Source organism: Hemicordylus capensis, chromosome 1, assembly GCF_027244095.1.
Source record: "Hemicordylus capensis ecotype Gifberg chromosome 1, rHemCap1.1.pri, whole genome shotgun sequence".
Lineage (NCBI taxonomy): Eukaryota > Metazoa > Chordata > Lepidosauria > Squamata > Cordylidae > Hemicordylus > Hemicordylus capensis.
The window spans coordinates 75,864,186-75,880,012 of NC_069657.1; the positions used below are offsets into that span (position 1 = coordinate 75,864,186).

Consider the following 15,827-nt stretch of genomic DNA (forward strand, 5'->3'; position numbering starts at 1 on the left):
AAAAACCTGGATTCATCCTAATTAAAAGTCAGTTCACTGGGACTCCTGTTGGTGTACCGATCACACCGCTGCCCAATTGAGTTCCTAACTGAGATGACAGACTTGGTCTAAGCTTGGCATTGGGAGCCCCCCAAGCTTGTGGTCATGGGGGACTTCAATGTTCACTTCAAGACAAATTTGTCTGGGGTGGCTCCGGAGTTCATAGCAGCCATGATGACTATGGGTCTAGCCCAAGTGGTCTCGGGACTGATGTGTGTTGCTGGATGCGTGCTTGATCTGGTATTTTATTCTGATCTGTGGGTGGCGACTCCTATGATTTCCCCATTGTCATGGACAGACCCCCACCCCCACCAGCTGGTTAAGGTTGGACTTACAACCATGTCCCGCCTATTAGGATGGTTCACCTGAGGTAATTGGATCCAATAGGATTCCAAGAAGCCTTGGAAGGATTTCGTACTGGCTCTGCTGATGATCCTGTTGATGCCCTGGTGGAGAACTGGAACAGCAAACTCAACAGAGTAGTACACATGATCGCTTTTAAGAGTCCTCTCCTACCTACTTCAAAATCGGACCCTTGGTATATGGAAGCACTACAGAGGCTGAAGACAACTAGAGCACAAATGGATAAAGATTCTACTTGAATCCAGCAGATTGCAACATAGAGCACATTTGAAGATCTATTCTCAGGCAATATATTTGGCAAAGAAGCTATTCTTTTCTGCCTGTATTGCAGCTGGAAGCTCACGTACAGCGGAATTGTTCAAGGTTGTAAGAGGGCTAGTATATGCCCCTCCTCCCTAACTGGAACTATAAATTACCCACTGTGACATGAATTCTTTGTGGATAAAATCACTCAAATTCAGGTCAACTTAGACCCCATAATTTCTGCAGTGTTTGATGTAAAGGTGTCCAGCAACAGCTCTTATGTGGTTAGGCTGGATCAGTTTCAGTTTGTGATTCCTGATGATGTGGACAAGCAGCTTGGAACAGGGCAGCCTACCACCTGTTCTCTTGATCCTTTCCCAACATGGCTTATACTATCTGGCAGGGGGGCTGTTGTAGAAGGCCTGGTAGAAATTATAAAAGCTTCTCTGAGGGAGGGCAGGATGCCTCCTTGCCTTAAAGAGGCAATCATTAGACCTCTTCTATAAAAGACTGAATTGGATCCCTCAGAGTCAGGCAACTATAGGCCTGTCTCAAACCTTCCGTGGTTGGGCAAGGTAATTGAAAGGGTGGTGGCCTCCCAGCTACAGGCAGTCTTGGAGGAAACTGTTTATCCAGACCCATGTCAAACTGGCTTTTGGGCAGCTATGAGGTGGAGACTGCCTTGGTAGGCCTGATGGATGATCTCCAATTAGGAACTGATAGAAGGAGTGTTACACTGTTCATCCTTTTGGGTCTTTTGACAGCTTTCGAGAATATTGGCCATAGTATCCTTCTGGAGTGTCCTACCTCTCAGGCAGATTCCAGACGGTGTCCCTTGGAGACGGCTACTCTTCAAAATCTGAATTTTTATATGGTGTCCCCCAGGGCTCCATATTGTCTCCGATGCTCTTTAACATCTACATGAAACTGCTGGGAGAGATCATCAGGAGATTTGATGCAGGCTGTTATCAGTATGCTGATGACACCCAAATCTATTTCTCCGTGTCAGCATCATCAGGAGAATGCACTACCTCCCTAAATTCCTGCCTGGAGGTGGTGATGGGCTGGATGAGGGATAACAAATGGTACTCATTGTGCAAGCTCGGAACTCGGGAGACAATTTTGATCTGCGGGTTCTAGATGGGGTCACACTTCCCCAGAAAGAACAGGTACGCAGTCTGGGGTCGCTTCTGGATCTAAACCAGAAGTGTCCCAGGTTGAGGCAGTGGCCAGAGGTACTTTCTTTCAGCTTCAACTGATACTCCAGCTGTGTCCATTTCTTAACTAAACTACCTCAGAACAGTGGTAGATATGCTGTTAACCTCCAGACTTGACTATTGCAATGCACTCTATGTGGGGCTGCCTTTGTACGTAGTCCGGAAACTGCAGTAGGTACAGAATACAGCAGCCAGGTTGGTCTCTGGGTCATCTTGGAGACCATATTACTCCTATACTAAAAGAGCTACACTGGCTCCCAATAAGTTTCCAGGCAAATTACAAGGTGCTGGTTATAACCTAAAGAGCCCTAAATGTTGTAGAAGATACCATCTTCTTCGCTGTAAGTCCCACCACCCTTTAAGATATCTGGAGGGGTTCATCTGCAGTTGCCACCAGCTCATCTGGTGGCTACGCAGGAATGGGCCTACTCTGTTGCTGCCCTGAGACTCTGTAATTTGCTCCCTGCTGAAATAAGAGTCTTCCCATCTCGGACATCTTTTAAAGAGTCTCTAAAGTCCCCCTTTCCACCCAAGCTTTTTAAACTGGACTGTGGTTTTAAATTGTTTTAAGGCTTTCATTTTTAACCTGCTTTATGTTGTTGTAAACTGCCCAGAGAAAGAAGTTTGGGGTGGTCTGCAAATCGGGGGGGGGGGGATTAGACTGCTCAAAGTGTGAAAAGAAAATTATGTTCAAAGCGTGAAAGACTGCACAAAGTGTGAAAAAGAAAATGAGTTATGTGGAGGTTCTCCATGGTGCAAGAGGGGTAAGGAGAGCTGGTCTTGTGGTAGCAAGCATGACTTGTCCCCTTAGCTAAGCAGGGTCTGCCCTGGTTGCATATGAAAGGGAGACTTGATGTGTGAGCACTGTAAGATATTCCCCTCAGGGGATGGAGCCACTCTGAGGTTTCAAGTTCCCTCCCTGGCTTCTCCAAGATAGGGCTGAGAGAGATTCCTGCCTGCAACCTTGGAGACGCCGCTGCCAGTCTGTGAAGACAATACTGAGCTAGATAGACCAATGTTGGTCTGACTCAGTATATGGCAGCTTCCTATGTTCCTAAGAGAGAAGGCCACAGATAATGTAAAGAAAACCTCTAATTCATATTTTCTTTCTAACTTGTTGAAATAAATAATCTTCGAGACATATCAAACAACTGTACAAAAGTTTTAAAACATCAGCAGAAGTTAAAACTCAAGAGAGTCACAACTGTGTTGCAACACTAGATTCCCATCAGCAATCCCACAATACTGAATACAAGTTGTGCAAAAAATATTTGCAGTACCATCACCCATAGCACAGAACACAAAGATTGAGGGGAAAGTCATTTTGACATACCTAGAAAGAAAGTTATGTTATATGCATAACAATTATTTAAGGTAAGCCTATGCATAACAATTATTTAAGGTAAGCCTATGCATAACAATTATTTAAGGTAAGCCTTCCAGGGCTAATCTTCTCTTCTGATCATATATTTTATCTTTCTTTTACAAAATATGAGTAATGTAGTCAGTTATTGTTGCTACTGCAACAATTATTATAAATCTAGATGCACTACACTCAAGATTTTGTCTTAATTTCTTATAAAAATGTTATCTAACATACAGGTGGACAACCTAAGAGCCCCTGGACACAAAACAAAGACAGATGATTATGGGTAACTAACTGCAACATACAGTCAACAAACAGCACACTGAGTGTTAATTTATCATGAGTGGTCCTCTTGAGGTTGCAATCCCACTTCAAAGGAACTCTCATTGGTAATTCAAGGAAATACTATTAGGACTGAAAAGAGATTTTAAAAGCATACAGCGGAGAATATCCATCAAGAATGTGCAAATCTGTCAAACATCCTATGCTCTTAGTCACAATAAGGCAAAATAAATTGCTATGAAATACATAATCAAAATAAACCCAAGCCACTCTTGGGCTTCATTACTATTCATGTAAACTACTAACATGAGACTATTTATAGGCTTCTGGAGTTTAGAAATAGAGGTTTTAGGAAAAACAATCAGTGAGCAGCAGCTTAAACTCAGGCCATTGCTTAAGGCAGACGAGAGAATGGTTTACTTGAAAGTGTTATCTTACTAATGAGCTAAGGGAAGCTCATTTGAGGCACCAATTAACACATCCGAAAAGCAACGCGTGCCTGAGGGGGTGCTCGGTCTAGGGAGCCCACCGGTCTACGAGGGCGCACAGGCAATGCTCTTCTAGATGCTGCACGCAGCGAGCAATGAACATGCGTGCTCGAGCCAGCCTTATGTGCGGCTCCCCTCCCAAGCAGCAGAGATGCGCTCCCAGCAGCACCGATTCATTCTAAACGGACTGGCTTGCAGGTTGCTCGAGGCGGACATTCTCCCAAGCCCCGATGCTCCAGCGCTCCACAGTCCCTTCCCGCGTGCCATGAAGAAGCAGCGGCGGCAAGCCCTACGCACACACAAAACGTCCCCATCACTCCTGCAAGTGCCACGGAGAGCACGGATCTCCGCGCCCTCCCCCCACCCCCACACCGGGAGACCAAGAGGGACCACAGTCCTCTCGCTCCCGCCGCCTGGCTGTGGTCGCGCCCAGAACTGTGGGTGTTGCTCTAGGTCACCAGGGCCCCCCTAACCTCTCTCTCCTCCGCCCTTCCTTTCTAAGGATTAGCGGCCCGAGCTGAGCCCACCTCTCACCGCAGGCGCTGGCCGGGGAAGCGAGGCCTATCCCTCTCGAGGCCGCTTAGACCGGCAGGCAGCTAGGCCGCGAACGCACCGCACAGAGCTACAGGCGCCGTCGCGTTACGTGGCTGATCATGTGAGCAACCTCCTCCGAGCGCCTTTCGTCAGAGGACCAGCCCGCCTCTCGCTCCCCTGACCATAGACATAAGAATAGAACGTCCACGCTGGACTCCGAAAGAGCGGGTTGTCTAGGAATATATTTTGCTTCTTTTCTACGAACGTCTATGACTAACTCCCTTTTCCGGAATGGACTCATGAAGGTAGAGTTGCACGTACTTATTGACTTCCGGTTTGACTGGGGAGTTTCATTTTCCCTGTTGGAAGGGGGAATTCATCTTGTTTAGTTTTTAGACGGAATAAGATTTGAGATAGATCATGAACTATTGCTTTTGCTTCCACAGTTCGTCCTCCCAATGTCAGCTATGCGAATTCCTTCTGTTTCTCCGAAAAGAACAACAAAAATGGGGTCAAAAGGAACCAGGAAGTCTTGGCTCTAGACAATGGAATTGTAATTCCTCTGAATACCAAAGAGTGATATCTGCCAGAGCGGGCAGCATAACTGGGCGTGATGACTCCGTCGCCCTCTTTGTTGTGGGCAATCGATACCACCACATGATATTCGTCTGAGAGCCGCCATCTTGAGGTCAATGCTGGGATTCTCGCCATGGAATCGTTACCGGCAAAGAAGCTTCTTTTTTCGCATCCACATTCCACACCCTTTCTATGTAATGAAAAGCAACATTAAGTGGAGTTATCTGGGCTTCCTTGTATTGAAAAAATAGTTGTGGTAAATGCATACCGCAGAATTATCTGGACCGCCGGCTGGAAGGCTGGCTACCACCTCCATAATTTCATGGGCGTTACTGACCTTGGTAAAGCTATGGCCGCGCAGCACTATGGTGTGACCCAATGCTAGTTAGTCCAGTAATGGTGACACAATGCTTACAACCCCTTAGGGTAATTTGGTAGGCAATACCAGTTGCAGGAGAGTAACGGCAGGAGAGAGGGCATGCCCTCGCTGCTTGCTTGTGGGCTTTACATCTAGTGGGGCCACTGTGTGAAACAGGATGTTGGGCTTGATAGGCCTTGGACCTGATCCATCTGGGCTGTTATGTTTTTTTATGCATACACCCAGGGTAGAAGCTGGACTTTTGTGGATTGCTTGCATTTCAGGATCTCTTTCCATAATAAATCAAAAGCTTATGCATAGAACTTTCCCCATATGTTTTGTAAAAGTGGAATTTTGTGTTTGTGTCTGTGTGTGAACAGAAAAGAGAGCAAGCACATAAACTTGAATATTTTGCCTTTGGTTTAAAAAAACACATATTTGAAGAGGCAAAAATGCTTCTGAGGTTAGAAAGAGCAACAGCTTGAAACAAGGAAAAAGGAGGGCGACAAAAGTATATGATGTAGAAATCTAAATCGCAGTGCTAGTGTTTCACTAAGGATTGCACTCTGAACTAAAATTGTGTAGGCCTTGGGTTAGGGCGGTATAAAAATGTGCTAAATAAATAAATAAATAGGGTATATGCTATGATTTGATTACAAATTAGTTATCTATCTGCCTGAGTTTACAGGTCTAGGGAGTAAGCACCATTGAACTCACTAGGATATACCCTTGGGTAAACATGTCCATGACTGAGCTGTACAGTTATTAAAATATGATTAATACCTATGAACTTATAGCTAGAATACTCAGCCAGTTGATGCTCTGTTTTGTGCTACTAACATAGTGTTGGGCACATTGCCAAGCTAAAAGGTGGTAACTTCAATGGAGCAGGTGTGCTATAGATATTTTAATTTAAATTAAATACATTTTAAATAATAACAGAGGGAGTCGTACATATTGGGGTACTTGTCACTATTTTAAGATACCATGTATGATATGTAGTGGTATTACCACTTTTAAAATCACATTGGTTGCATTATATATAGGTTCTATAACTTTATTCTGGGGAAAGCTTCAGAGACACAGAAAAAGATGCAATCATGTTGACTTTTGGAAACACCACTACAATATAGTTGTTAAACGCATGACTCATGAGCCATTAATTCACTATGTAGCCTAAAGCAAGGCACATATCTTTCAGACTCAGCTGAGACTAGGATTACCAGCAGTAACCCTAGCCTGAGACCCCCATATGTAATATGGGGATAAGATTGGTCAACTTCATTTAAAGCTTACTAATGAGGCTCAGCAGGGAAATGCTTGACTAACAAGCAGAAGGTTTCCGGTTTGAATCCCCGCTGAAACTATATTGGGCAGCAGCAATATAGGAAGGTGCTGAAAGGCATCATCTCATACTGTGAGGGAGGCAATGGTAAATCCCTCCTGTATTCTGCCAAAGAAAACCACAGGGCTCTGTGGGCGCCAGGAGTCAAAATCGACTTGACAGCACAATTTACTTAATGAGGTAATGCATATGAAGTTCTTGAATACTCAGGTGTGTGTGCTCTAAATAAATACATGTGTTCCATAGGGAGCACAGGTAGGTAGTATAAAGAAATTGTGATGCTGCAATCACATTCGTTCAGCAGCAAGTGTATTACATTGCAGCCTTAAATGCAGAGTTCAGAAAAAAGTATATATATATATATATATATATATATAGTTAAGTTTGTTAAATCATCCTCTTGGTTTGATAGCTAGTTAGGCATGTGTCGTGCTCAAGAGTGCTTATTATCTTGTTTGTTTGCAGTAAACCTTATCAAGTTGTTAAAATGCAACTGTCTATTCTCATATTATATTATCCTTGTCTTCTCCCAAGTCAGTTAATAATGAGTTGTAAATGTTCTTAATATGACTGCAATGAAGTTGCAAAACAATAGCAATATGAGTCTAAACAATAAGTAATATTATTTAGAAAAACATACGAGCCTTCCCGACTATCAGAACTTTGTGATTGGAATGTGTGTCATCCTTGTGACGATAATTAACAGTATGTGGATGTATAGTTCTGTATGCTGAATGGAAGAGTAACCTGGAAAGCAAATGAAGTTTATAGCTTTATGGAATATTGTTTTGGCAAATCAATAACTTGTAGGCTCCCCTGCCCTTCCCTCTCACCTCACCTTTTTGTGTGAGGTGAGATACTGTAAGTCACTATTACTCCTATTTTAGAGATGAGGAACTGAAATATAGTGAGTTGCCCAAGGACATTTCATTAATCTTCCTGATCATACTGGGATCATACTTGCTCTTGTGTATGTGTAGCTTCTAGTTAGAGCAAAATTTGAATTGCAGCATATATTGCATACTGTAGAACATATCAGCTCATGACAAATGCTAAGATGTACTATTTAAACTGAGTAGTTAAGTATATTAGCCACCTAATGGTGCAGTGGGGAAAGTAACTTGCCTAGGGAGCAAGAGGCTGCTGGTTTGAATCCCCGCTGGTATGTTTCCCACAATATGGGAAACACCTATATCGGGCAGCAGCAATATAGGAAGATGCTGAAAGGTATCTTCTCATACTGCGTGGAAGATGGCAATGGTAAACCCCTCCTGTATTCTACCAAAGAAAACCACAGGGCTCTGTGGTCACTAGGAGTTGCCACCAGCTTGGCGATGCAACTCTACATTTACCTTAGTTAAGTATCTTCGGCTTTCATTCTGATAATACGTATTATCCCTGCAATTGTACTGTTATGGCTGCTGACAGACTTTGTAAAGTACATGGCTTGCTAATAGTCCAGAACTGGATGAAATTCCCTCAGTAGGAGCTACTAGTTTCCTGAATGGGCAGTTCACCTGCAGGATTAGGATCTGAGATTAGCTGCTCTGCATCTGCATATTTGTCTCTATTTGAATGGACAGCCGGTTTGAATGGACCTGGAAAGAAAGAGTGCTAAGAGTTTAGGGAGTTAACTGAGCTGAGGTGCAGCTTTGGAGGAGATTGCAGTAGCTGCTTTTGGGGAATTTGATGCATAAATTAACCACTGTTCTGTCTGCTTTGAGGAACATACTTGCCTTTGCTATGCTCTGTGTGGATGGATAGATAGATAGTATAAGGGCCCAGCGTTCTCTCATCCAAAGCAAATTGAACCCTGTAGCTCTGCCCTTAAAACTTCTTACTGCTCAGAAATAGGGGGCACATAGCAGTATTTAGGATTGGGGATCAGGGAGCTGGTTAGCAAAATATGCACTGATGTGTATTGATGATAATTAATTAAATCTGAAATTCCTTTCCCAGAAGCAATGCCATTGCAGTTAATGGAACTAATTAAGTTGTTTAAGGCCTTTTAGTGAAATCAAGATACTATGTTTGAAGTATTTATAGTTTTCTAAAACTGCAGTTATTATGAACATTTATACACATTTTGTTAGTGTTCAAAGCTATTATTTATTATTTATTTATCAAATTTGTACATCTCCCCAAACTTTCATCTCTGGGTGGTTTACAGAGACATAAAATGCTTGACTAGCTTGGGTGAAGAGGTAAGTCTTCAGTTGCTTTTTTAGTTGTCAGAGATGGGGAGGCTCGTATTTCAGTAGGGAGCGCATTCCACAATCTCGGGGAAGCAACAGAGAAGGCCCATCTCCATGTGGCCACCAGAGACGAACTGGAGATTGGACAGTTGCTCTCCAGAGACAAACTGGAGAGCAACTGGAGACGAACCTCTCTGGATGACCAAAATGAGTGATGGGGCTCATAATGAAGAAGATGTTCTCTTAAATACCCAGGGCCTAAGCCTTTATAGGTTATAATCAGCACATTGTATTTTGCCTGGAAGCCTATCAGCAGCCAGTGTAACTCTTCACAGGAGTAATGTGATCTCTCCTAGATGACCCAGAGACCAATCTGGCTGTCGCATTCTGGACCAACTACAGTTTTCCACACTACATACAAAGGCTGCCCCACATAGAGGGCATTGCAGAAGTTAGTTAAGTCTGTAGGTTACCAGCATATGTACCACCATTCAAAGGTTGTTCATCTCAAGAAATGGATGCAGCTGGTGTGTCAGCAAAGCTGATAGAAATCACCTTTGACCACCACCTCAACCTGAGATACAAGGGGGAGGTATAGGTCCGGAAGCACTCCCAGACTACGTACCTGTTCCTTTTGGGGAAGTGTGACCCCATCTAGAACAGACAGATCAAAATAGTCTCTGGAGTTCCAACCCCGCACAATAAATACCTAAATCTTATCTGGATTCAGTCTCAGTTTATTATCCCTTATCCAGCCCATCACCACCTCCAGGCAAGCATTTAGGGAGGTTATGCCTTCTCTTGATGATGTTGACATAGAGAAATAGATCTGGGTGTCATCAGCATATTGATAACAGTCTGCACCAAATCTCCTGATGATCTCTCTCAGCGGTTTCATGTAGATGTTAAAAAGCATTATAGAGACAGCATGGAGCCCTGAGGGACACCATACAAAAGCTCACATTTCAAAGCGCAACAGTGTCCAAGTGACACCATCTGGAATCTATTCCCACCCCCAACACTCTGACATTCTAGGATACTACGGTCGATAGTAGCAATAGCCCAGAGGGTATATGAGAAACTTAATTTCTCATCCTCTTCCATCTATTCCTTTGCTTCCACTCTTTTTTTTAGCTCCTAGGAATGATAAACAGATCATTTGGCCCTCATTTGGGTTTAAGTTTCCCCCACCACCCAAATAGACATTTTGAAAAAGCAAATGTGTGCACAATGATATTTCAATAAAAGGCAAACTGAGAAAGAATCTGTCCTGATGGCTATAGGCTACTTCCATGTTCAAGGCAGGGTGCCTCTGAATACCAGTTGCAGAGGAACATCAGGAGGAGGAGAGGGGTCATGCCTTCATCTTCTAATTGTGTAGCTTTCCAAGGCAACTGGTGGGCCACTGTATGAAACAGGATGCTGGACTAGATAGACCTTAGAACTGTGACATTGACAAGGCTTTCCTTTCAGAGATAGATGATGGTGATGGAAATGACAAAGAGAGGCAGAGTTTCACACAGTCACCAAGAGCATGTCTTCAGAGTAGGCAAGACAATAGTGCTGTGCACTTGAGTTCACATCTAAAAGCTTCATGCTGCTATTGTGCTGGAAGCTGAGAGTGTCACAATAAATCAGCTCTTCAAAAAACAAAACATCATCTAAAACAATAATCAATAAGGCAATAGGAAAAACAAAGAATGCAAATTTTGAGAAGCCTCCTTAGGATTCTCTAGAAGAAATGACAATGAGCTAATGGTATGGATGGAGAAAAAGGCTAGTGTAGAAGCACCTGTTATCTTACATCATGAGAGCCTTAAAAGGTTGGAACTGGTCTAATTGAATACCGCCTTCTAAGACAGGATAAGAGACTGACGGGTGATTTCTAAACAAAAGAATATGACAGCGATCTTCATTATTTTTCAAGAGGGGGCCACTTTTCCAACCAACCCAATGTTCAGTGTGAGAGCCATTCCCCATTATCCTGACCGCGGCTGCCGCCAGCGGGCCCAGTCTCCTTGCGGCCACTGCCGCCACCATCGGGGCCAGCCGGCCCGCCGCGGCCACAGCTGCCTTGTCCGCACTCCCGCCGCGGCGGCCGCCGCCATCAGGACCAGATGCCCCCATGCGGCCACCGCTGCCTCGCCCACACTGCCGCGGCCGCCGCCATCAGGGTCAGTTGCCACCGCCTCCGGCCTTCCTTCCAACATGGCTGCCCGTGTCCCTGTGGCCATATCTTTCTCGGTCGTTCTGGGCATGTGCTCTGCGCATGCCCAGAACGGCCAAGAAAGACAGGGGCCGCAAAATGACATGGGATCACAATCAAGCCTTTTATTATAGAGGATTAGTGGCCAGATTCTGTTATGCTATTGGAATAATCCCCCCGCCCCCAAGTCCTGCTATGCTGGCTCATCATGGCGGGGGGGGGGGCGGGTTCCTGGGAGGGATGAGTGAAATACTCCGGGAGGTATACTCCCAGTAGGGTCACCCAAAGTGTGCAGCTAAAGCAAGCAGGCACCTATTTTGGGCAGCAGCGATATAGGAAGGTGCTGGAGGCAATCACTCAGTGACAACAACAAAGGCATCATTTCATACTGCACTGGAGAAGGCAATGGTAAACCACTCCTGTATTTTACCAAGAAAACCACATGGATAGACAAAATAGAATGATTGTCGATGTAGTGCTGGATGATGGGCCCTTCAGTTTGGATGGTACTCAGCATGCTACTGAGAAAGAGCTGAGAATCTCTCAGAGTTTCTCTGAGATGGTTTGTTTGATGTGATTAGACTAAAGCCTTTTGGATGTCTAGCAGCTGATGTTGCTATGCGGGAAAATAAAATCTAAAGCTGCAAAGACAGAATTACAATGGGAACGTGGAATGTAAGAAGCATGAATATGGGAAAGCTTAACACAGTGAAAAGATGAAATGAATCGACTACAGATTGACATCTTGGGCGTCAGTGAATTAAAATTGACTGGAATGGGACACTTTCAGTCAGAAAATCATACCGTTTACTACTCAGGACATGAAAACCAAAGAAGGAACAGTGTTGCTTTCATAGTCAGGAAAGATATAGCAATGACAGTACTTGGGTACAATGTGGTCAGTGACCGACTAATATCAATTAGATTTCGTGGACAACCCTTCAACATGACAGTTCTTCAAGTCTATGCCCCAACAACCGATGCAGAAGAAGAGGAAGTTGATGAGTTTTATGCTCAAGTCCAGTCTGAAATTGACAGGACATGCAAGCAAGATATGGTGCTGGTGGTTGGAGACTGGAATGCCAAAGCTGAAAAAGTAAGGAGGAAAACACAGTCTGCCTATATGTCCTGGAAACAGAAATGAAGCAGGAGAACAACTTATTAGTTTCTGCCAAGCCAATGATCTCTTCATTACTAACACATTCTTCAAACAACCAAAGCGGCACCTATACACATGGACATCACCAGATGGAATACACAGAAATTAAATTGATTACATGATTGGTGCAAGGAGGTTGAAGAGCTCAGTTATAACAGCAAGGACATGGCCGGGGGCCAACTGTGGAACAGATCATGAACTGCTCATGTGCAAGTTCCAAGTCAAGTTAAAGCGGAAAAACAAAGCTATCCAGGCTCCCCAATATTATCTTAAGAATGTACCCACCATTTTCAAGGAGAACATGAGGAACCACTTTGAAGTTCTGAACCTCATTGATAGGGAACCAGAGGAACTGTGGAATGAAATGAAACAAGTTGTTAAGGATGAATGTGAAAAGAGACTGCCAAAAAGACTAAGAAACAGAAGAAAGCAAAATGGATGTCAGAACAGACATTGGAAATTACCCAGAAGAGGAGAGAATCCAAAGTCAAGAAAGAGAAAGACCTCAGGAAGGAACTTAATAGGGAATTTCAGGAAGTTGTTAGAAGAGACAAGGAGCAGTACTACAATGACATCTGTAAAGACCTTGAGGATGGAAATAGACACTGAAAAACAAGGAAAGTTTTCCAAAAGATCTCTGAACTCAGAGGGAGGTTCCAACCTCGAACTGGTATGTTAAAGGATGCCAAAGGACAGATAGTAACTGATTCAGAGCAGATCAAACAGAGATGGAAGTTGTATACTGAAAACCTGTACAGCAGGGATGTCAGCATCCAAGATACTCTAGAAGATATTCCCTATTTGCAAGTACCTTTAGTATGGGAAGATGGTTAGATCAGTACTCTGGTCATTACCAAGTTGGAAGGCTACAGGAATTGATGGAATAGCTACAGAAATATGGCAGGCAACAGAAGAAGAACCAGTCAAGGCTCTAACCAAACTATTCCAGCAAATTTGGAGAATGACGCAGTAGCCAACAGATTGGAAGGGGTCAGTCTACATACCCATACCAAAGAAAGGCGACTTAACAGATTGTGCAAACCATCGCACAATATCCTTAATTTCACATGCTAGCAAAATAATGCTCAGGATCATCCAACGCAGATTAGAGCCCTATGTGGAAAGGGAAATGCCAGATGTTCAAGCTGGTTTCAGAAAATGCTGAGGAACAAGAGACATTGCTGATGGACGCTGGATAATTGAGAAAGCCAAAGAATACCAGAAGGAAGTCAATATGTGCTTTATTGACTACAGAAAAGCCTTTGATTACTTTGACCATATCAAGTTGTGGAATATCTTTAGGAAAATGGGCATCCCAGAACATCTCATTGTTCTCATGAGAAACCTATACACACGACAGGAAGCCACAGTCCAGACGGAACATGGTGAAAGAGACTGGTTCCGGATCGGCAAAGGAGTAAGACAAAGCTGTATACTCTCTCTTTCTTTATTCAGATTATATGCTGAACATACTGAGAGAAACTGGATTGGAAGATGAGCATAGTTTTAAAGTTGGAGGAAGAAACATCAATAACCTACGCCAGGGATTCTCAACGTTGGGTCCCCAGATGTTATTGGACTTCAGCTCACATAATCCCCAAATAAAGGTCACTGGGACTGGGGATTATGGGAATAGAAGTCCAATAACATATGGCGACCCAACGTTGAGAATCCCTGACCTACGCTACGCTGATACCACTCTGATAGATGAGCATGTGGATGATCTGCAAGCTCTAGTCATGAAAGTCAAGGAGCACAGTGGAAAAAATGGGACTATAACTTAATGTAAAGAAGACTAAACTAATGACAATGGGTACAGCAACCACGCTCAGAATTGGCAAAGAAGACATTGAAGAGGAGGATAGCTTCTGCCTTTTAGGTTCTCCCGTCAACAGTAAAGGATCCAGCAGTCAAGAAATAACCTGCAGACTAGCACTTGGTAGGGTTGCAATGAAAGCCTTGGAAAGGATATTTAGATACTGTGACATGTCTACATCTACAAAGATTAGAATAGTTCAGACCATGGTTTTCCCCGTGACACTCTATGGATGTGAAAGCTGGACTTTGAAGAAGCAAGATAGAAAAAGCATTGACGCTTTTGAACTTTGGTGCTGGAGAAGACTTTTGAGTATACCATGGACAGCCAGGAAACAAACAAATGGATCATAGAACAAATCCATCCAGAATTTTTACTCGAGGCATAAATGACCAGGCCCAGACTATCATACTTGAGACACATTATGCAAAGACCCAGCTCCCTTGAGAAGTCTATAATGCTGGGGAAAGTTGAAGGAAAGAGAAGACGACAACGACCAGCAGCAAGGTGGATGGACTCAATCACGACAGCAATGAATGCACCACTGAGAGAACTTAAAGGCCAAGTTAAAGACAGATCAACTTGGGGAGAATCTATCTATGTGGTCGCTAAGAGTCGACACTGACTAGACGGCACTTAATCAATTGGTTGGAATTATACTATGCAAATGAAGATAAAATGATGTGGCTGAGAGTAGTTTTGGCTAGCCAGATGTTTTAGAACAGAAGCAACATGTTCAAAAATATTTCTTGCAAAGTTACACAGCACATAGCCAAAAACTGTTGGATTTGAAATGTTTCGGAAGTTTGGTATGAATAAGAAACTAGGAACCAGCTTCTGTATTGTTCTTCTGAAGTAGGGTTCTTTTTTCTTTTATTTTTGCCTTAAGTAATCCAAATATTTCCATCTGTAGAAACACATTGTGGTTTCAGGCTCCCGAAAGTATGCACAGTATGGTTATCCAGAATTCGTGCTTAGGGAGCTAGAGTGTAGTAGGTAAATTCTGGCAGTTCTGCTTATAGTACCCCTGATGACAAATTTGACTGACAGTGGTGATTGGTTTCACTTATAACGCAGGTCTAGCATTAGGCTGAGAAGTTCCTTTTAACATATTGCAACTTGTGAAATCCAAAATCTTTGTAGTGGGCATTCTAAAGAAGTCACATGACTCTCCTTCCAGTAATGGAAACTCTCCCTTCCTGTGTTAGGAGTGTTAGTAAGAGTTGCACAAAACAAGGTTAAAAAGAGGCAGACCTCTTTGTATTAATAATAATAATAAATAATAATTAATATTACTTAATACATTTATATACTGCCCAAAACACAAGTTCTCTGGGAGGTTTACGGGACAATTAAAACAGCCAAAAAAGATTAAAACATTCAAATTAACAAATTAAAACACTTTATCTGTAAACCAGAGAAAAAGATTGCTTTGGGATGGGATTATGCTGAGTTGTCAGGTATAGACTCTAACGTATAGACTCTAACCTTAGCAAAGCTATATACAAAACACAGCAGCAGCTCACAGCAGCTTTCACTTCCAGGCATGCCAAAGTACACACTAATAGCCTTGGGAGCGAAAGCTAATACGCCATAAATGCCAAGAGCTCACCTCCATTTGAATGTTCCTATCTTTCACT

General features: G+C 43.3%; 2 protein-coding genes across 6 annotated transcripts in view; one reads left to right on the top strand and one right to left on the bottom strand.

Annotated features, from left to right (window-relative positions):
- The window catches only part of RBM25 (RNA binding motif protein 25), a 50,084-nt gene extending 45,419 nt beyond the window's left edge, over nucleotides 1–4,665 (bottom strand). For 2 of the 3 annotated variants that reach the window (XM_053283327.1, XM_053283325.1), the window contains exon 1: nucleotides 4,526–4,658. The gene's annotated coding sequence lies outside the window, so the exon portion shown is untranslated. Of the gene's footprint in view, nucleotides 1–4,525 lie in introns of all 3 variants that reach the window. The other variant, XM_053283326.1, reaches the window with a different exon arrangement.
- A 40-nt stretch (nucleotides 4,666–4,705) lies between these two features.
- The window catches only part of ZFYVE1 (zinc finger FYVE-type containing 1), a 46,928-nt gene continuing 35,806 nt past the window's right edge, over nucleotides 4,706–15,827 (top strand). The window contains exons 1-2 of one of the 3 annotated variants that reach the window (XM_053283330.1): nucleotides 4,706–4,837; nucleotides 4,979–5,302. The gene's annotated coding sequence lies outside the window, so the exon portion shown is untranslated. Of the gene's footprint in view, nucleotides 4,838–4,877; nucleotides 5,303–6,890; nucleotides 6,992–15,827 lie in introns of those variants that run through there. The other 2 variants (XM_053283331.1, XM_053283333.1) reach the window with 2 other exon arrangements.